The sequence below is a fragment of the Culex pipiens genome, chromosome 3 (assembly GCF_016801865.2).
Source record: "Culex pipiens pallens isolate TS chromosome 3, TS_CPP_V2, whole genome shotgun sequence".
Lineage (NCBI taxonomy): Eukaryota > Metazoa > Arthropoda > Insecta > Diptera > Culicidae > Culex > Culex pipiens.
Window position 1 is genome coordinate 15,859,380 of NC_068939.1, and position 21,390 is coordinate 15,880,769.

Sequence of the window (21,390 nt, forward strand, 5' to 3'; positions counted from 1 at the left end):
CTTGATTGAGTTGAATCGCTGCTTCCTTCAGGAATGCCATTCCAACGGATGTGATTTGAAATGTTTGATTTGCCGATCAAAGTTTTTTTTTAATCTAGATTGATTTTTAAGTTGGAAAATTGATTAAAAATAAGAACAATTTACAAAGATCACATCTTTGAAAGATGTTGTCACGTGCTTCTCAATCAAGATTGAGAAAATCTTTCTATTCAAATTTAAAGCGACAAACATTCCAGATCATAAATCACGCGACCAGCCAACCGCAAAATATCCGCCACACCAATCTAAAGTTCACTTTTCACACCGTCGCCGGAAATTCCCAACCATTACCTTCACTATTGGGAGGAAAAACTCAATCAGCCCTCAACGGTACCACCACCAATCAATCAGTCTTGCAAAATTTCGATTTACCCTCCCTTTTGCCAAAATCCCTTCTGGAGGGAAGAAAGCCTCCTTCCCAAGGGGCAAAATCCCTTCGTGTCACGCGAGCGCCACCTGGAAAAGGTGGTTTTCGGTGCTCTTTTCATCCTGGAGGAAAACTTCGAAAGAAGGAAAACTAAAAGACATTTTCGCCAAAAGAAATTCTAGCTTTCTGGGACCTCCCACGGCGTGCACGTCCCAGCACACAACTACCTGTGCTGTTTTGCATACAAATGTATGCTAGAACACCAGTGACGAGGTTGGACGGGCACGATTTATTGTTCTGAGCGAGGTTTTCCTATAGAGGTAACACAATTTATTTATAATTTATTTATTATTTATTATTATTATTATTATTATTATTATTTATTAAAGAATTTTTATCAAGAACATAAACTGTTGAGGCAACCTGAACAAATTTGAGACATTTCTGTTTTTGGAGATACGTGAGATTAGTGAGACAAAACTTAAAAACCATTTAATTATACTTTCAGCAGCAACTTTGCTTTTTAAAGGAAGTAATTTGTAGACCTGAAGTATGTTTGAGACATGTGAGACAAGTGAGACATTTGATACCAAATTTCATGACCATTTGAGAATATTTTCAGCAACAACCTTGCTTTCTCAAAGATGTAATTTGGAGACCTAAGGTATGTTTGAGACATGTGAGACACGTGAGACAAGTGAAACAAGTGAGACAAATAAAACTTTTGAGTCAACATTTTAAGACCATTTGACAATATTTTCAGAGATAAAATTGCTTTCTCAAGAATGTAATTTGGAAACCGAAAAAGTGTTTGAGACATGTGAGACACGTGAAACAAGTGAGACAAGTGAGACAAGTGAGACAAGTGAGACAAGTGAGACAAGTGAGACAAGTATCACAAGGGAGACAAAATGTGCAAACCATTTGAGAATATTTTCAACAAAAACCTTGTTTTTTCAAGGAAGTAATTTGAAGATCGAAGGAATGTTTGAGACACGTGGGACATGTGAGACAAGTGAGACATTTGAGACAAAATATCAAGCTCATTTGAGAATATTTACAGCAACAACCTTGCATTCTCTAGTAAGTTATTTTTGAGACCGAAGGTATGTTTGAGACATGTGAGACACGTGAGACATGTGAGACAAGTAAGACATTTGAGACAAAATTTCAAGACAATATGATAATATTTTCAGTAACAACCTTGCATTCTCAAGAAAGTTATTTTTGAGACCGAAGGAGTGTTTGAGACATGTGAGACACGTGAGACATGTGAGACAAGTAAGACATTTGAGACAAAATTTCAAGACAATTTGATAATATTTTCAGTAACAACCTTGCATTCTCAAGAAAGTTATTTTTGAGACCGAAGGTATGTTTGAGACATGTGAGACACGTGAGACAAGTGAGACAAGTGTCACAAGTGAGACAAAACTTGCAGACCTTTTGAAAATATTTTCAACAAAAACCTTGCTTTCTCAAGGAAGTAATTTGAAGAAGGTATGTTTAAGACAAGCGAGACAATTGAGACAAATTTTCAACACCTTTTGAGAATATTTTCAGGAATGAACCTTCATTTTCACTTACTTTCTTGATCTCAGGACAACATTGAGACTTTTCCAGGTTGGGCAAGGTGTTCTAAAGAACGGCACAGGAAAAGTGTGGTGTTGCAAAGGTTTTTTTTCCACTCTATTTCCTTCCTAGCTGTATGTTTCTGTTTTGTAACTGAAACACGGTTGTCAAAAGGTCCGCCCGAGGGAATTTGCAATCCGCCCCCCCCCCTCCCCTTCTTCTCTCAGCGGGGGGTGTCCTGCCGTGTTCAGTTCGTCCATTAAAAAGGAGTTTTTCTTTGTGTCGGTGTGGTACAACACTCACAAAGCAAATCCTGGCTGCTGCTTCACCTTCTCAAAGGACTCCCCCCCCCCCCTTCTGGTAGAATCTTCGAAAAGGGGAAGATACGACGAGCAAGGACCTCAACAGGGAATTGAGGGGTGTGGGGGAAAGAGGGATGACGAACGTGGCGGAATTTCAGAACGGTTTTTGATCGATAATGAAAACGAAGAAGAAGCGACGACGACGACGGTGAATGAATGCTCAGGAGGGCAAAAGGCAAGCACCGAGGCTGCGAAATTATTCAAAAAGTAGAGCAGCACCGTTTGGAAGTGATACCCTGCGGGACGGGTCCTGACAGGCATTCAGTGTGGGAGGAAATGATGATGAGGGGGGCTTCGATGAGATGTTGAATTATTCCTGAGTTTTCGTTGCTGAGGTGTTCAGATTGACTTTAGCGATACAACCACAATTTATAGATGAAATTTAATGAATTCCTAGAACATTTAATTTGCAGACTGTAATAAAATAAATGACTCCGGGAAATTTCGTGTCCTTTTCCGCTTCAACTCTCCCCGCACAAAAATCATCAGAAAACAACAAAATGACCATTTCAAGCCAAGGGGTTCTGCAATTAATCTTGTTTCCCAACGCGAGACAGACACCAAACCAAACAATAAACTCGAGCGGGGAAAAGTGTTCTGGCAAACCGAGCCCGAGAATATTATCCACGCGGTCATCAATCTAAGATAGAGCAATAAATTCGTTGTCGGGGCCGCCGCACAGAAAAACAGGTCGGGAAAACACTTTTAGCGGAATTAAACCGCAGAATGCATCCATCACGGCCTTCGCCACGGACACACGATAAATATCGGGCTGCAATCTGGGGTCAATCTGGCATTGTCATCGCGGGGACTTGGCTGTTTGTGTAAACCGAGTTGAAAAAAAAGGATGAAAAACAATTAAACAAGTCGGTTGGATTGGGATCGAGTGAATCTGAGGATTTGGATTCAATATCTCCGAGTTTTCAACTCTGATTTTTTTAAATGAATATGTGCTTCACAGTGAAAAAATCATACTAATATAACATCTGGGAAGGGGTACATCTTTTACGTCACAAAAAAGTGTAATTTTACCTCTGGAAATGTGTAATTTTACCACTTTTCTGCTGTAACATGAATATTAAGAGTAAAACGAATTGTACACAATATCTCTGCTGATTCCGCAGAACTACAAAATTTTGTTCAACTATTTTTTCCAAAAAATAACCACGCATTTGACGGCGTCTATTTCTTCCAAAAATACAAGAATTTTATTTAATAAGCATCCATTTGACAAAAAAAATGCACCATTTTATTGATTGCTTTTGCGAGTTTGAAATGTCTTCGTCTTGAAAAACGATATAATTTAAATGGTTTTTTAAAGATGGCGATGATGAAGTGATAGATATTGGAGATAATTAAAATAATGTCAAAGCTATACAATACATAAAACAAGTCATGCAACCCTAAGACTTTCTAAAAAACTAAGAGTTCTTCTTTCCAATTCTTTTTAAACATAAAAAAATGGTTGAAAAATTGTTTTTTTTGTGACTTTTAGATCGAAGCGGAGATAGGTTGTAGAGGGTTAAACATTGCCAATTGGCTACGTTTAATGCTCTTTTAGGAGCTTTTGGATTTGAGTAATTTTTTTGCATGCCTAGTGGCACTTGACAGCTACAATACCCATGGTTTTAAAGAAGCATGGAATAAAATAGTTTGACATGGCATTGCCATCTGTTTTTTAAGTCTCTCTTAAAACTACCATAAACCCTTTTTAAAATCCAGTGGGCTTTTATTCCCAAGTTTTATTTCCGAGACATAAAACCTTGTTGGAACCTATTAATTAGCGGTTGCTTATTGGTTGCGGTGAATGCCAAAATAAAGCTATGCAATCAAGATGATACCATAAAACCTCAATAAAACTAGGTTGTGGCTAGTTGGTTTAAAATTGATACTTGGGATTTATACCAAATGGTACGTAAACAATCGAAAATCTGAATCTTTTGAAGGCATTTTCCGATCGATTTGGTTTCATCTCAAAGTTTTAGGTATTTCTTCTTTTCAGACAAAAAAGGATCATGGAAAAAAAATACGAAATTTGAATAAACTTTTATTTAACTAAAAATTAATTTCCCAAAAGTCTTATTTATATATTTTTGAAAATGTTCGATTTTAGGGGGACAAAAACTTGCCACTTTTGTAACTGTATAGCACGGACAAATATTTTACCACCGAGCTATAATTTTTTGATTTAATATATTTTTAAGTAATATTAAGAGCATTGCACAGTGGTCCAGATCGCAAAATTTAGTGGAAAATGGATTTTCCGAAAAATTGTGAAGTTTTGGAGCTTTGGTGCATTCAGAAGAGTTGTTGTAAATAAAATGGGGCAACTTTTGGTTTGGTTGAAAATTAGTGTGGTTCAAAATTAGGGTGATTTTCAAAATCTAATTTTTCAGAAACATTTTTGGGATTCAAATGTAACCTGGCGCATAAAATTTGGCTTGCACCTTTTCGAGATATTTGAGTTTAAAATTTGCATCTTTTTTACCTTAAAATGACTGTAACTTTTGACCTTAAATCCAAATTGACTTGTCAAAAAATAAAAATGTTTGTTTTTTAGATTTTTGGAGCCCCGAATATCATTTTTCTCTAAAACTTAACCCTGAATTGCCACGTTTAAAAAACTGACTTTAAAGGTTTTCTCAGATGCTTTCCATAATTTTAGTCGTAGAAAGCGTAGATTACGAGATAAAATTATGTTGTCTTCGACAAAGTTGCTTAGATTGGCAAGCTCAACAACCAAAAAACCCAAAAATATTTCTTAAAAGTTAGATTTTGGAAATCACCCTAATCTTAAACCACCCTAATTTGGAACCGAACCAAAAGTTGCCCCATTTTATTAACAACAACTCTTTTCAAGACAGCAAAACTCTAAAATTTCATAATTTTTCGGAAAATTAATTTTCTACTTAATTTTGCAATCTGGACCACTGTGCATTGTGCAAAGTTCTTTGTCATGTTGGTCATGTGTAACATAACCACTTGCAATGTTTTTTTTCAATAATGGTTATTTTATGCAGTTCCATTTTTTTAATTTAAAAATGTGAAACAGTAATAATAGAAAATAGAGTACAACTTTTTTTCCTGTTTTCTTCTCATCAATACCTACAACTTTGACACCAAATCGATCAGAATACTCGTTCTCAGATTCTTCAGATTTTTGAACACCTTGATGTCTTCTTTGTGAAGGACAGTTGCCTAAATAAAAAAAAAAAAAAAACACCGGTTCACCGATGGATATGGACAAACTACTGATGCAAAATTGCCTTTTTATCATAAAGAAAGTTCTCACAAGGTTTTACCCAAATAAAAATAATCATTGTTCGAAGCCTCAGAAATTGATCAGGTTAAGGTGATGATAGCTATCACGCGGAAAGAGCCCAATTGATTTATTGTCAAAATCAAAAACTGCTGCTTTTTTTTAATTTGAAATTCTCAGATTTTTTTAAATAATGTGACACGTGATTTCTAGATGACCCAAAACGTGCTATTTTCACCTTTTTGTTATCTCATTTATTTTTTCATTTTCCAGGCGAAATTTGAAAAGCTTGTTTTCAAATTCACAAGAAAAAAACAGCTCGTTAGGCTCATCTGAAAAAAAGTCCCTTTTAATGGGTCACTAAAGCCATACAGTATCCCCTTAATCACTGTATATCACCTCACACACACACGCACAAAACCTATTTCATTCATTTATTCAACTTTGTAACAGCCGAACATGGCTCCTCGTTAAAAAACCGACCAGCTTGGCGTTGCCAGGGCGCGCACGCCGTCATGCTCTCCCTTCAACGGCCGGCCCGTTTTATGACCAATAAAGTGGTAAAATTTGCCAAGGATCATCGCGTTTTTAAAGGCTCGTCGTAACTCGTAAATGATATCGAAGCTGTTTTTGCTGAACGGCTATCAAATTGTTCGTGTGTGTGTGTGCGTGATTCTAAAAATAAAAATGAAAAATAGGAGTTGATTTGGAATAAAAAGTCCGTCTTTTTTAATCTATTTATAGACAAATTTAAATAAAATTTTAAATAAAAAAAAACAATCTAAGTTTTATGAGCCCAGGGTCGTCCAAGGATACCATAAATATTTCGAAACATTTCCAACGGATTTGTTGATTGTAAAACTAAACCCTTCTCCCACCTCCTTTTTCCACGTGAACAAATATTGATCCATCTTTCGCTATCCAAGCTCCAGCTTCAAAGCAAACTGATAACTATCAGCCATGCTAAACCTCTTCGTCTACAGCATATTTTCCGGCAAGGTTTTGCATCCCCCAACCCCCAAATGCTCTTTTTTCCCCCACAAAGAAGAAAACCAGCAAAGGGAGTGTTTTATATTTGCACTTGTTTATGGTTCATTCGAAACGAACTCTCTGAGCTGAGCTGAAGTTACCTTCAGTTATGAAAATATGCTGCGCTGTGGTATGTTGACGTTGGCAAAACAGCAGAACACATAGAAAAAAAAATCAACAACCATCATGCTTGGAATATTTTCAATCTGCTCGCAAGATGACGACCTGATAGTTAAGGGGAAAAACCATCAAACAGAAGATTTTCAGTTATGTTTTTTTAAATAATATTTTGTTGTATTTGTTCAACGCAGAAAGCTAAACTACATGAATTTTCTTTTTAACCTCCTCTCAAAGGTCAATCTTTCATGCTCCACAAATTAACCTCCACTCAACAGCACAATATTTTCCGAACCAATCATCAACTTCTTCCCTTTTCATCATCTGCTTCATATGCAAATGAGTTTTCATTTAGCGAGAACCTCATCCACAGTCATCCACAGTCCAGCGAGAGAGAGTACCCTTTTTTAAGTTAAATTGAAATCGATTTTTCTTACCCATTTCCCATTACAGCTGGAAATTACCCACCCACCCATGTGACCCACACTAAGAGGGTGGTTGCGGGCGGCGGGAAAAACCCGTCTGGTTATTCGCTTCCACTGCCCATTTTCGAGACGGCGAGCAAAAATAACAGAGCCAGAAACAAACGCGCGCGCTCTCTCATCTCTGGAATTCTTCGCTGGATGGAATGGAAACGTCAAAAAATGTTGCATGGTCAGTGGTCGAAAGGAAAAGTTTGGGGAATTTGTTGAGTGAATGAATTGACGTTTTGGACGTTTGAATATTCATGCAAGGCATTCGAGGAATTTCACTCCGAACTTTAGACTGAAACAAGTGATTAATATTGAAGGCCTGTCATTAAAACTCTATTTTGGTAAATGTTTCCACTAATTCTGATAGTACGAATTAACAACAAAAAAAAACCGGTTAAAACCTTCTCTGTAGACGTGTGGCCTTTCTCAAAAAATCATTTGAAAAAGCTTTCTGTTTGTATATGATTGAGCCTGAATGCAGGCAAAAAAAAAGCTCAAAAGTCAAGGTGTTGATTAATGACCTCCAAAATCAACCCTAATCGATCAAAATCTTCATTTGCGTCAAACTTTTGAAGTACTTAACCACAATCAACCATTTTTAATAGGGACTTGTGGAAACCAAAACCGGAACGAATGAATCTGTTCAGCTAGGTCCAAGATAAAACAGTGACAGTTTTGTTTCTACGCCCATACCCACAGACATTTGCGCTGAGTTTGAGTCCATATGTACACGTGAAGGTATTTCAGAAGTTCATTTCTGGAGTTTTTTTTTTTTTTTTTTTGAAAAGGTCCTATAAACCAAATTTTCAATTTGTGCTTTTTGGGTGTTTTAAGAACCGCCTTGAGTCAGGGGTATTCAAAAAAACACAAAAAGCAAAAAATGAAAATTTGGTTTATAGGACCTCTTTAAAAAAAACTCCAGATTTCTCGAGTGATTTTTTTAGCATATCTTCAGTGCGGATGGCAAAATAAGGAACATGATCAGCAAATTTGACATTAAAATTTCCAAAAGTCAAAATTTCCGTTTTCTATTATGGTTTGAATAAATTCTAGCACTATTTTTTTGTCGGTTTCCGCAGAGTGTGTTTTCAACAAATTTTTTGCTAGATTAAAAACTTTATTTCTGCAACTAGAAAACAACAACCAATTTATAACTAGACTGGAATACAGGTATGAGTTCAAAAAAATTGTAATTGTAATTGTAACTTTATTAAAACAATACCCTGTCAGTTTACACTATATATCAGGGCAAGGAGGCAGTAAAAAAATGGTTTATAGGAGTCTGAAGTGAATGCTTGCTTCTGACCAATTCTCTGAGATTTCGGTCATTCGTTTTTTTTTTTTGTATTTTTTAATCCGGCTGAAACTTTTTTGGTGCCTTCGGTATGCCTAAAGAAGCCATTTTGTATCATTAGTTCGTTCATATAATTTTCCATACAAATTTGGCAGCTGTCCATACAAAAATGATATGTGAAAATTCAAAAATCTATACCTTTTGAAGGAATTTTTTGATCGATTTGGTGTCTTCGGCAAAGTTGTAGGTATGGATATGGACTACACTGAAAAAAAATGATACACAGTAAAAAAAATGTGGTGATTTTTAATTTCACTTTTTGTCACTAAAACTTGATTTGCAAAAAACACTGTTTTTGATTTTTTTTTTTTTTTTTGATATGTTTTAGAGGACATTAAATGCCAACTTTTCAGAATTTATGAATGTTATGATTTTTTTAATCAATACAGATTTTTTCAAAAAATCGAAATATTGGTCGCAAAAAATTTTCAACGTCATTTTTCGAAAAAAATCGAAAATCGAATTTGCAATCAAAAAGTACTTTATTGAATTTTTGATAAAGTGCACCGTTTTAAAGTTATAGCCATTTTTAGGTAACTTTTTTGAAAATAGTTGCATGGCAATATCTCAGCAACTAAGGGTCGTATCAACAAAGTTCAATAAAGCAAAATATAGAGAATTTTCTCAGTTTTTCAAAAATATTTTTTTCAAAGGTGGGCAAACATGGGCAAAAAAAACTGCAAATATTTTCACAAAAGTTACCCAAAAATGGCTATGGGTAATTCTCCGCCAACTCACACAGCAGTTGCCCCGATCCCTCTTCGATTTGCGTGAAACTTTGTCCTAAGGGGTAACTTTTGTCCCTGATCACGAATCCGAGGTCCGTTTTTTGATATCTCGTGACGGAGGGGTGGTACGACCCCTTCCATTTTTGAACATGTGAAAAAAGAGGTGTTTTTCAATAATTTGCAGCCTGAAACGGTGATGAGATAGAAATTTGGTGTCAAAGGGACTTTTGTGTAAAATTAGAGGCCCGATTTGATGGCGTACTCAGAATTCCGAATAAACGTATTTTTCATCGAAAAAAACACTAAAAAAGTTTTAAAAATTCTCCCATTTTCCGTTACTTGACTGTAAAAAATTTTGGAACATGTCATTTTATGGGAAATTTAATGTACTTTTCGAATCTACATTGTCCCAGAAGGGTCATTTTTTCATTTAGAACAAAATTTTTCATTTTAAAATTTCGTGTTTTTTCTAACTTTGCAGGGTTATTTTTTAGAGTGTAGCAATGTTCTACAAAGTTGTAGAGCAGACAATTACAAAAATTTTGATACTGAGACATAAGGGATTTGCTCTTAAACATCACGAGTTATCGCGATTTTACGAAAAAAAGTTTTGAAAAAGTTGGTCGTCATCGATCATGGCCGTTCAAGGTCACCCGCGACAGGCACGGACGACGAAACAAAGAGAAACGCCAAAAGTAACTTTTTCAAAACTTTTTTTGGTAAAATCGCGATAACTCGTGATGTTTAAGAGCAAATCCCTTATGTCTATATATCGAAATTTTTGTAATTGTCTGCTCTACAACTTTGTAGAGCATTGTTACACTCTAAAAAATAACCCTGCAAAGTTAGAAATAACACGAAATTTTAAAATGAAAATTTTTGTTCTGAATGAAAAAATAACCCTTCTGGGTCAATGTAGATTCGAAAAGTACATTAAATTTCCCATAAAATGACATGCTTCAAAAATTTTTACAGTCGAGTAACGGAAAATGGGAGAATTTATAAAACTTTTTTAGTGTTTTTTTTCGATGAAAAATACGTTTTTTCGGAATTCTGAGTACGCCATCAAATCGGGCGTCTAATTTTACATAAAAGTCCTTTTGATACCAAATTTCTATCTCATCACCGTTTCAGGCTGCAAATTGTTGAAAAACATCTCTTTTTTCGCATGTTCAAAAATGGAAGGGGTCATACCGCCCCTCCGTCACGAGATATCAAAAAACGGACCTCAGTTTCGTGATCAGGGACAAAAGTTACCCCTTAGGACAAAGTTTCACGCAAATCGAAGAGGGGTCGGGGCAACTTTTCCCGATTTCGTGTGAGTTGGTTGAGAATTACCCCTATAACTTGAAAACGGTGAACTTTATCAAAAATTCACTAGAGTACTTTTTGATTGCAAATTCGATTTTACATCGAAAACTCAAGTTGAAAAATTTGTGCGACCAATATTTCAATTTTTTGAAAAAATCTGCATTGATTCAAAAAATAATAACTCGGTCAAAGATTTTTTGCCCATTCTGGAAACTTATGAAAAGTTGGCATTTGATGTCCTCTAAAACATATCAAAAAATGAAAAAAAATTAAAAATAGTGTTTTTTGCAAGTCAAGTTTTAGTGACAAAAAGTAAAATTAAAAATCAGCAATTTTTTTTACTGTGTATCATTTTTTTAGTGTAGTCTATATTCATACCTACAACTTTGCCGAAGACACCAAATCGATCAAAAAATCCCTTCAAAAGATACAGATTTTTGAATTTTCACATGCCATTTTTGTATGGACAGCTGCCAAATTTGTATGGAAAATTATATGATGCAAAATGGCTTCTTAGGGCATACCGAAGGCACCAAAAAAGTTTCAGCCGGATTAAAAAATACAAAAATTAAAATTTAAGAAAAAAGACCGATTCCGTAGAGAACTGCTCTTGTATAGAAATTGTATTGAAAATTGAAAATTAAAACTTTCCAGTTGGGAACAAAAGTTTGATTTCGATTTTGGTTCAACCTTTATAGGTAAAGGATTACTTTACTGGATTTATACAGAATTATTAAATCGATAGTTCTCAAGAACTTATTCAACGTTGTTTGTTGAAAAAGTCTTCCAATGAAAACTGTATTTGATTAGATCTCGTATGATTTCGCAATTTTCCGCTATTTTTAATTTTCATTTTTTGATTTCAATGATACTTTGTCCAATGTCAAAAGATACAATTTTGCAACATTGGATTTCCATCAAGTCTTCATACAATTTTGGGGGCTGATCATTCAAAATAGGTTTGTTAATGCATGAAATTCTGTATCTTGAGAAGAGATTTGCAGATCGACTCGATGTTTCCGACAATTAGTTTTTTGTATGCAACTTTTTACTTTCAAATAAAATAATTTCCAAAAAAAAATATTTATTATTTTTTGTTATATTTTAGGATACTTAATAGACATCATCTTAGCTATAGTACATGATAGTGCAGAATCTGGTTCGAGAGATATGAATATTTGAAAAATAGTATTTTTTGGAAAATATCGAAACCTGGACAACGAAAAAACATTTGAAATCATTTTAACAGCGAAATAAAATTTTCAATTGAAAATTAAAATTTTATGATAACCTCAAATCATTTAAAACAATCATTCTTTCTTAAATTAAAAAAAAATCGTTTTTTTTTTAAATAAAATTCTAATTCAAACAAATGTCAAGCTTAGATTTCAAAATTAAAAAGATTCATAAAATACTATAAACATCAAACAGATGTGCTACTGCCGGAAGTTTACAAAAAACCTTCAATTTCAAAAAAAAAATCTGCTGTTCTTTTGTCTTTTCCCGATTTTTGATCTTGATTTTCAACTTTTAAAAATAAATTAGCTTCGCTTCGCTAGGAGACGATGATTTTAGTGGATTGCAGACTGGCTTTCGCCATGTGATGTGATGATTGTCTGAGCCCAAGTTGCCTAGAAATCGATAATTGGAAATAAAACTAATACCACCTGGACCAGATTCTCACCACCCGTTTATTTAAAAAAAAAACCTCCGTTTAAACGGATTTCAATAATAACAAATTGAATATGGCTTGGATGATTTATTTTAAGTTGCGTTAAGAGCGAGTTTTTCACCAATGTGTAACAGGTCGTATCGAGGTGCTCCGATTTGGATGAAACTTTCAGCGTTTGTTTGTCTATACATGAGATAAACTCATGCCAAATATGAGCCCTCTACGACAAAGGGAAGTGGGGTAAAACGGGCTTTGAAGTTTGAGGTCGAAAAAACATTAAAAATCTTAAAATTGCTCGCATTTCCGTGAAACTTCTTCAATTCCAACTCTCTTAGATGCATTCGAAAGGCCTTTCGAAGCACTTCAAAATGTGCCATAGACATCCAGGATTGGTTTGACTTTTTCTCATAGCTTTTGCAAATTACTGTTAAGTATGGATTTTTTAAAACCTTAATATCTTTTTCCAACAGCCTCCAACACCCATACTCCTATAGGTCAAAAGATAGGTAATTTCATGGAATATAAGCCTACGGTAATAACTTTTTGGCCAATCGCAGTTTTTCTCATAGTTTTTCGATTTTTCTATAACAAACATTTTACAACGTTAGTTTTTGCCCTGTAGGCCGTCATAGCGGCACATATTGGTCTCAATTATATCATATTCGGAATCCTCGGACAATTTCACGTAAGTTAGAAGTATTGGAGTTGTTAATTTGATTGAGAAAAATGCCATTTAAAATGAATTAAAATATTTTTTAACATTTTGTCGGATTAGGGGTAAAACAGATATTCGCCTACTTAATGTGGCATTTGACGTTTTGATCACAAGGTAAATAAGATCTTTTTCTTTTTTCGAAAATGTTTTATTTAATTATTTTTGAAATCAAATTTACAACTCCAATACTTCTAACTTACGTGAAATTGTCCGAGGATTCCGAATATGATATAATTGAGACCAATATGTGCCGCTATGACGGCCTACAGGGCAAAAACTAACGTTGTAAAATGTTTGTTATAGAAAAATCGAAAAACTATGAGAAAAACTGCGATTGGCCAAAAAGTTATTACCGTAGGCTTATATTCCATGTAATTACCTATCTTTTGACCTATAGGAGTATGGGTGTTGGAGGCTGTTGGAAAAAGATATTAAGGTTTTAAAAATCCATATTTAACAGTAATTTGGAAAAGCTATGAGAAAAAGTCAAACCAATCCTGGATGTCTATGGCACATTTTGAAGTGCTTCAAAAAACCTTTCAAATGCATCTAAGAGAGTTGGAATTGATGAAGTTTCACGGAAATGCGAGCAATTTTAAGATTTTTAATGTTTTTTCGACCTCAAACTTCAAAGCCCGTTTTACCCCACTTCCCTTTGTCGTAGAGGGCTCATATTTGGCATGAGTTCATCTCATGTATAGACAAACAAACGCTGAAAGTTTCATCCAAATCGGAGCACCTCGATACGACCTCTAGAACAAACCGAGCAATATTTACAAATACTGCCTCTTAAACAAAAAGTATCACAATATGCTGTATACATTAGTACAGTTATGCTACTAGCATTTTTTTTTAAAAATAATTAATTATTTATTTATTTATTTTTCCATAGCTTTTTTTGACGTCTCGAAATGCTAAATTTGCAAGAGATTAAAAAGACTTTATTCGATTTAAAATGCTTAAAAAAGCGTTATTCAATGCACTCAGAATAATTAACAATCAATTTAACAAGTATTTTGAATAAACATTTAATTTTTGAAGGGGTGGGGACACAAACTTAAAATAAAATTTGTGAAACTCTAGAAGATCTTTGTTTTTCATTTCAAGAAAAAACTAAAGGAAAAGCGAGAACTTTAAATTAAATTTGGAATTGCCTACCTTGATACTTTGTTATCAGTCTTTTTTTTTGTAAGATATGGTTCTGCATTTTTTCAACATGACATTTTTATGTATGTATGTAAAAATAGAAATAGTTTTTTTATTCATTTCTGCTGGTGGGGTTGGATTTTATTACTTTCCTTCCTTAAAAAGTTAAATAAACTGTTAGTAGAACGTATATGAACTACTAACGAGTTGACATTGTAATAATTTTGTTGCTTTATTATTGAATCGTAAAATATCAATATTCGATTATTATCTAAGATAAAGGGATCAGTGTGTAATTCCATCGTGCATCTAATGTTGACAAACCAGCAATTGGATGTTCAATTACAGCTGCTTAAAGGAATTTTAAATTGGAATCGCGGAGTAATTTTTCATTAGAAAATTAACACCCAAGTTTCATTCAATAGTTTTGCAAAATAAGTTGATAAATTGTGAGAATCATAAACAGGATAAAATGAGGATCAAATCTTTAACCTGACAAACATATGATAACTTCCTCTACTGTTAAATATAAGTAAATTTAATCGAGACAAAATTGCAAACATTTTCGATTGTATCGAAAAGGCTTCAAAATCTAGAATCAATAGAAACATTCAAGCAATCATTTATCAATATTCGTTACAAGTAGCGTTTCCATCGGCAATAAAGTTCGCCCGATTTTCTTCTGCACTCTCCAGCCAAGTGCCTCCCCTCAACGAAAAAAGAAACCTTTTGATGTTCGCAAAAAACGCCAATCAATGCTCAAATCTTTCCCCGTCAATATAGGACCAAGCGCGGGACGGATCGATTCGAAAAAAAAATGTTGTAATTTCATTAAAAACGACTTCATCGGGACACTGCCACACGAGCACACACACACACAAACCCACATAACACAGTTCTTGCGTGAGTACAAGCTATTCTCGAGTGTCCTCACGCAGAACTGCCACTAGACTAGACGTCGACGAGGGTTCTTTCTATCAAACAAAAGCTCGGTCCTGGTTTAGTGACTGCCCATCGATTAAACAATTATTTAAATCTTCCACGTTATCCGATCGTGTGCGTGTGGTTTGTCACTGCTAGGGCGGTTGATCGACAGGATTTTGGCGTGGCTACAGGTGACACTTTGGCAACCACCATGCGGGGACGACCTGTTGTCTTCACGGTTATTTAAGGATTTCTTAGCGATGTTCTGCTTCGGTTCTTGGCAGAACTTGAACCACTTCTTCTTGTGTACCTTCTCTTTGATACACCTAGCTACTACTTAAGGGGGGGCACTTCCACTACTGCCACCATGCACATACACCACACACAGAGATGGGGGGCACACGCGAAGAACACGATTCACGGACGCGGGACCGGTTCGCACGATACGGATTCCACTCAGAGACTAAAAATAAAGAAAATTCAATTGAACCAGTCGGGGCCAGGTCGCTGCCTGGTGGAGCCAACCAGCGTGAGCAGTACTGATAGTACCTGCACGCGCTATCTCCGGCGAGAGAGCTGGAGAGTTCACGGGAGAGCACGACTCCACCGCAGAGAGCACGTGAGAGTCGCGTACTCGCGTGTGTTCACGACAGCCTTCCCGCGGCATACGCAACACTCTGTTACTGTGTCCTATCCCCCATCCGCTGTAGAACAACTCCGTGAGCGACAACAAACGATTCTCCCAAGCGCGACTTACAACACAATACCGCGGCTGAGAGTGGTGAGAGCGCACCTCCAGAAAAAAGCTCGCTCTCTCGTGTAACCATGTACGTGTGTCCGTTACACACACACACGCACACACCGCGCAAACAAACCTTGTGTTTCAACTGCGCTACCCTTTCACCTTCCGACGAGCAGAACAACTCGCAGCGATTTCCCAAAAACGCAGATCTTCCTGCAGGATCAGCTACCCAACCTCCGTCACTCGCGAACAACTCGATTCGTCTCCGTCGCGAAAAGCACTCAAACTCGGCCCAAAAACCACTCCAAAAACTCCACCACAAAGCGAATTGACCACCGCGAGAACAGCCTGCAGCTACCTGTCAGTCAGTGCCAGAGTTCCAAGCTCGAGAAGAAAAACGGAAGCTGCTGGCTGGAAGCTCGACTTTCACTCTCTCTCGCAATTTTTCTACGGAAGATTGGTATTGGTGAAACGTTCAACCACGCGACTGCGCAGAACGTCGCGCGTGTCCTGCCAAAGTCCTTTTTCACTACCGAAAGCTACGCTCCCGAGCAACAGGGAAGGCCTTTTGGAAGTCCCGCGAGCTTTCGAAGCTCGCTGGTTCGTGAAGAGCTTTGCGCGTGAAAGTTCTGGGGAAAGTTGGTCAAAAGGTGGGGACGCGTGGTGTTTGATGTAATCAAGCTGATAATTGCTTCACTTCTGATAACGGTGACCAATCTGGGCGTCAATTTTGGTCAGGGACGATGAGATCACTGCGTTGCGTTTATGAGAAAGGGTCCCGGGAGGAAGGATAACATGACTACAACGCCCAACGGCTACGAATCAGAAAACAAGGACAATTATGGTTGTGTTGCGGAAAGGGGTGATGTCATGATGGAGTTAGTTAACGAAGGATACTAGCGTATTGCGTTGGCTGTGATGAATATCAATGTTTTGTGATTTGGATTTTTTCAAAAATGGAAATAAACTCAACTCGTGTATTTTCATGACACCAGATTTTAATGCCCAAAAAAAGGATTCTGTTTCAGCAGATTTGTTTAGTTGGAATGTTCAATACAACAATCGTAAACTTTTTAAAAAAACCATTTATCACCTTCTTAATAATTTGTTCTTTCAAATACATCTTTGATGCTTAAACAACATGTATTACAACAATCTGTTACGTTAAAATAATTCCATATGACTGTCAACTATAGTAGATGAGCACCAAAAAAATTCGTGCAACTTTGTGGGGCCTTCTCAATCAGTTCTGAATAACCAAAGAATCTTTTTTATGTAGCATTTTCCCAAAATCCATTTTTTTTTGATAAAGTGACAGCTGAGAAAACATTCTAAAATTATTGTTTTCAACTTTCAAAATCGGTTTCTGAGATACAAAAATTATCGTGAAAAGAATAAAATTAATAAAATTATGGTTTTCTAAGTGTCAATCATTAAGACCTTATATTTCAAAAAACGGATGACACCTTGACACACATTCGCCAGATTTTCAATGTTAAAAATCGAAACATTTGTGAGATATTCAGATCTTCCCAAAGAAAAATTAAATAAAATTTAGCCTTTTATTCGAAAAAGAAAGATATCCATACTTACTGAATATAAATTTTAATTTTTCCAAAAACACATACATCTTAAAAACTACCTACTACACGGTGAAAAAAATGTCCGCATTGTTCTATGGTTCTGAAATTGTGAATATTTTTTCCCTTAAACTCATCGAAAAATTTGCAAAATTTGAATAAAAAGACTTTTGGAAATATTTTTTGAAACTTTCAGCGAAAAAAAACATTGAATATTACAACCAGTTAAAATGCTAGTCTTGATTTAAAAAATTTCAAAATATTTTTTTCGAAAGGATCGGAAAATTTTACGAATTTTTCATGTATTAACATTGAAAATCGGACCATTAGCTGCTGAGATATGGTCATTAGAAAATGGTGGGTTGTTTTGGTGAGATCAAGAAAACTTCAATTTTCGTGGTTCTTTTTCTTAAAGCGGCTCTATCGCAGCATCCCGAGGTGCAATCTTCAATGTCTCTTAGACAATTTTATAGCAAATTTTCTGAACTTTTCAAAAAAAAATATTTTTAGAAATGGTCACTCATGGTCACTATTTTTAAAAATTGAAAAACTGCAAATATTTCGCTAAAATCAAACTTTCGGTGGCTATATCTTGAAAACGGAGCCCTTTATCAAAAAATCTGGAAAGTACTTTTCGATTGCAAATTCAATTTTGCATTAAAAAATAATGTCAAACTTGTTTTTGCATGAAACTTTAATTTTTTCCAAGAATCACTATTTTTTCAAAAATTCATAACTTGGCGGCAGATTTTATGACCATGTTTCTTTATGGCTCAAAAGTTGCAGATTTTTGTCCCCTAAAACATAACAAAAAATCTCGAAAATAAAAAAATACGTATTTTGGGAAATTGAGTTTTATTAAAAAAAAAGTTGATAAAAAAATCTGCAATTTTTTTTTCCGTGTGCCTATTTTTTTCTCAAAAGTCCTCAACAATACCTACAACTTTGCCGAAGACACCAAATTGATCAGAAAATTCACTCAAAAGTTGCAACTGTTTGAATATTTACATACCATTTTTGTATGGACAGCAGCCAAAATTGTATGGTGACTTGTATGGGTGAACCGATGACGCAAAAAAGCTTATTTGGTCATAGGGAAGGCCCCCACAAAATTTGAGCCAAATAAAAAAATACAAATAAAATCCATTTCCGGTTTTGGTAGAGAATTGCTCATCTACTTTTGACTTAAAAAATAACAAAAGTAAATTTAACGGTTGTTATGCGAAATTCTAGAGAATAACTGATATTGAAGATATTTAATTTTACATTAGCTTATTACATAGACGTCCTCATTTTTTTAATTAATTTATAATTATAATTTTTATGCACCCAAAGTTAAAGAACGAGGGGATAGTCCTCACGAAAAGAAACGTGAGGAAAGTACTATTTTGCGAGAGTAAAGACCTCTCGCGTGTTCATTCGTTCATTGATACAGTTCATCCTATTGAGTGGCTTATATGGACAAATGACCGCCACTTAGTCACCGAACCATGGTGGCCCATACGGTAAAGGCACGGTTCAATATGCCGAAGGTCTTGGGTTCGAGTCTCGGTACCGGTATTTTTTTTTTTTGATGGATGAACTTATTTTGAAGATGAACCAATGAGAAAAGTACTATCGGTAATTTCGGGATTTATCCTCTCCGTCCGCACACAGGACCATTTTACTACCGATTTGTGCTCTTTATCCTCTCGTATGCCGATGCCCAGTTATGGGTGTGGGTCTCAGACATTTCAAGCGTATTCAAAAATGCAACTCTCGATTTACGGAAATCTGAAATCCTCAAGAATCGTAACCCTGTACAACCGAGTAATTGAAGCCGTTCTAACTGTTATGACCTTTTATTCCATAAAATATAGATTTGTATGGCCGTGTTGCCAGCTTCACAGCAAAAAAGTAGTAATTCAGCTGCGTGTAAAAGGTCTGAGTGTAAAATAAATTTTGAATTATTTTATGAAATTCTATGTAATAAATATTACACCCTGAAATATGTAGCCCACCAGTATGGGAAACCTAATTTACCAAAATGTCAAGCATATATATGCGTTTATCCTTTCAATTCTTCATCGGTCTGATGGCCGAGCGGGCCAAGGCGCCAGACCGTACTGTTGGTGCTGGAATTGATTCCCGTCGGTTGCAACATTTTTTTTTTGTTTACAAAAATTGTACATGCAGTGTGTAATATTAAGTGTCTTTTTTGACGAAGATGATGAGCATGCTTTTGCATGGGATTTAACCATCGGATTTTTTGCTGTGTTGCCATTTGAATATTCCCAGAGTGTTTTTTTTTTTTTTGAAAAGGTCATATATTTTAGAACCTAATAAAAAAAGTCGAGATTTGAAAGAGCAATAACTGAAATTATGTTTAAAAAAGAGATTTGATACTTGATAAATTTGATATGAACTTTGTCTACATTCCCAGATTTGACATTACCATTACCAATAATCAATGTATTTATAGATTCATACCAAAACTTTTAAAGTACAAAGTTTTAAAAATATGGTAATACTACATCAGGGAATGGTGACAGATTTTGTGTAAAAAAGTTGAATAATTTTCGAAGAATTTCACACTTTTTTTAGGTAAAATAGTTTCAACCTTCCAAAATTCAACTTATTATTTCACTTTGATTCTATGTTGATTTCGAGTAGGTATACGAGACATTTTCAAGAAGTTTTATTTTTCGAGTAAATTTAAAGTTCTCTCAGGGAGGAAAAAGGAAAAATACTTAGAGACTACCAAAAAGTCAAAGCCAACCGGTTGGGTTTTGAAACGGTAATTTAGTTTGTTAGTTATTCTCAAGGAAAATCAAGGGTAATAATTGCCAGTAATTGACCATGGTTCATCTGTATTAGTAAAACGTCGGTCCCAGCCTTTGATACTGTGAGGCCGTAAAGTCATTTCAGGTGTGGGAGTCGTCTCCCCCGTATAAGTAAAAACAACACACCAAACCAAGCCTGCCTCGCAATCCAAAGGTTGTCAGTTTGAATCCTGGCATTGAAGGTTCCTTGGATTAAAAAGAGGATAACTTCAATGGAGACCATCAAAACCGGGGGTTGTTAAAGCGGATTGTTTGTTTTTTATGCCATTTGTTTATATTCAAGTTAAAATCTAATGAAATAAAAAATAATAATAAATAACCTAATAAAACTTTCCATTAAAACTGCTCAATTACTCCATGAATAACTTATCCCTATCCGGTGATTCGCTGCCCACAAATCTGCGTGACCGTCTCCCATATCTCCCTCCCTCCCGGAGGGGCGGTGGTGTGGTCATTACTGTCCGAAACGCACAACATAATCTGCATACGAAAGCACGTGCTCTGCACTCTCGGTCACGGACTCTTAACGAATGCATTTTATACCGCACGACGACGACGACGAGCAATTATTTCCACTTCATCACCCCCGGGTTGGAAAAGCGCGCGCGAAAAGGTCATGCTTGCATGTTTTCACAACCTCACGGAAAAGTTGGAGGAAAGGGATTTTGTTACTGTTTTAAAATACAATTTTCGAAATTTCCAAGAATCTCACCAAAATTTCTATGAAAGTTTTAAGAGACTTACTGCCAAACTTTCTTCCCACAATGATGTGTTATCCTGCTTTAGACCAAACAAGAAGCAAGGAAAAGGGAGATGCTAATTTGATTAGTTCTAGTCACTTCAACTTGCATCCGAAAGTTGGCTTTGTGGTTTTTCCCAGGAAAAGGACTGCTGCAGAAGGAAACTAAACTGAAACATTAAGCGCATCCCTGTGACTAGAGCTTATGGAGAGAGATGGGGGAAAAGATAAACATTTGTTCAAATTCAATTTGGATGGATTCCCTCAAAGGGTGGTCGAAGGAAGGGAAGTGTTTGCCTCTCTTTTGACAGGGGACAAGGCTGCGCCAGGACGAAGTTTACAATCTCCAAAGGACGACCAACAACGTTTCTAATGGTTGTGTAAAGTGGTTTTGAGAATTTAAATTGGCTTCATGGCCACGTCCGAGCTGGCTTCGGAG

General features: G+C 35.8%; 2 protein-coding genes across 5 annotated transcripts in view; both read right to left on the reverse strand.

Annotated features, from left to right (window-relative positions):
* The window catches only part of LOC120418039 (neurocalcin homolog), a 328,306-nt gene that overhangs the window by 222,091 nt on the left and 84,825 nt on the right, over positions 1-21,390 (reverse strand). The window lies entirely within an intron of this gene.
* Positions 1-21,390, reverse strand: part of LOC120418038 (neuronal calcium sensor 2) — a 280,465-nt gene that overhangs the window by 179,713 nt on the left and 79,362 nt on the right. For 2 of the 4 annotated variants that reach the window (XM_039580284.2, XM_052710710.1), the window contains exon 1: positions 15,379-15,557. The exons of the other annotated variants lie outside the window; for them this stretch is intronic. The gene's annotated coding sequence lies outside the window, so the exon portion shown is untranslated. Of the gene's footprint in view, positions 1-15,378; positions 15,558-21,390 lie in introns of those variants that run through there. 4 annotated transcript variants of the gene reach the window in all.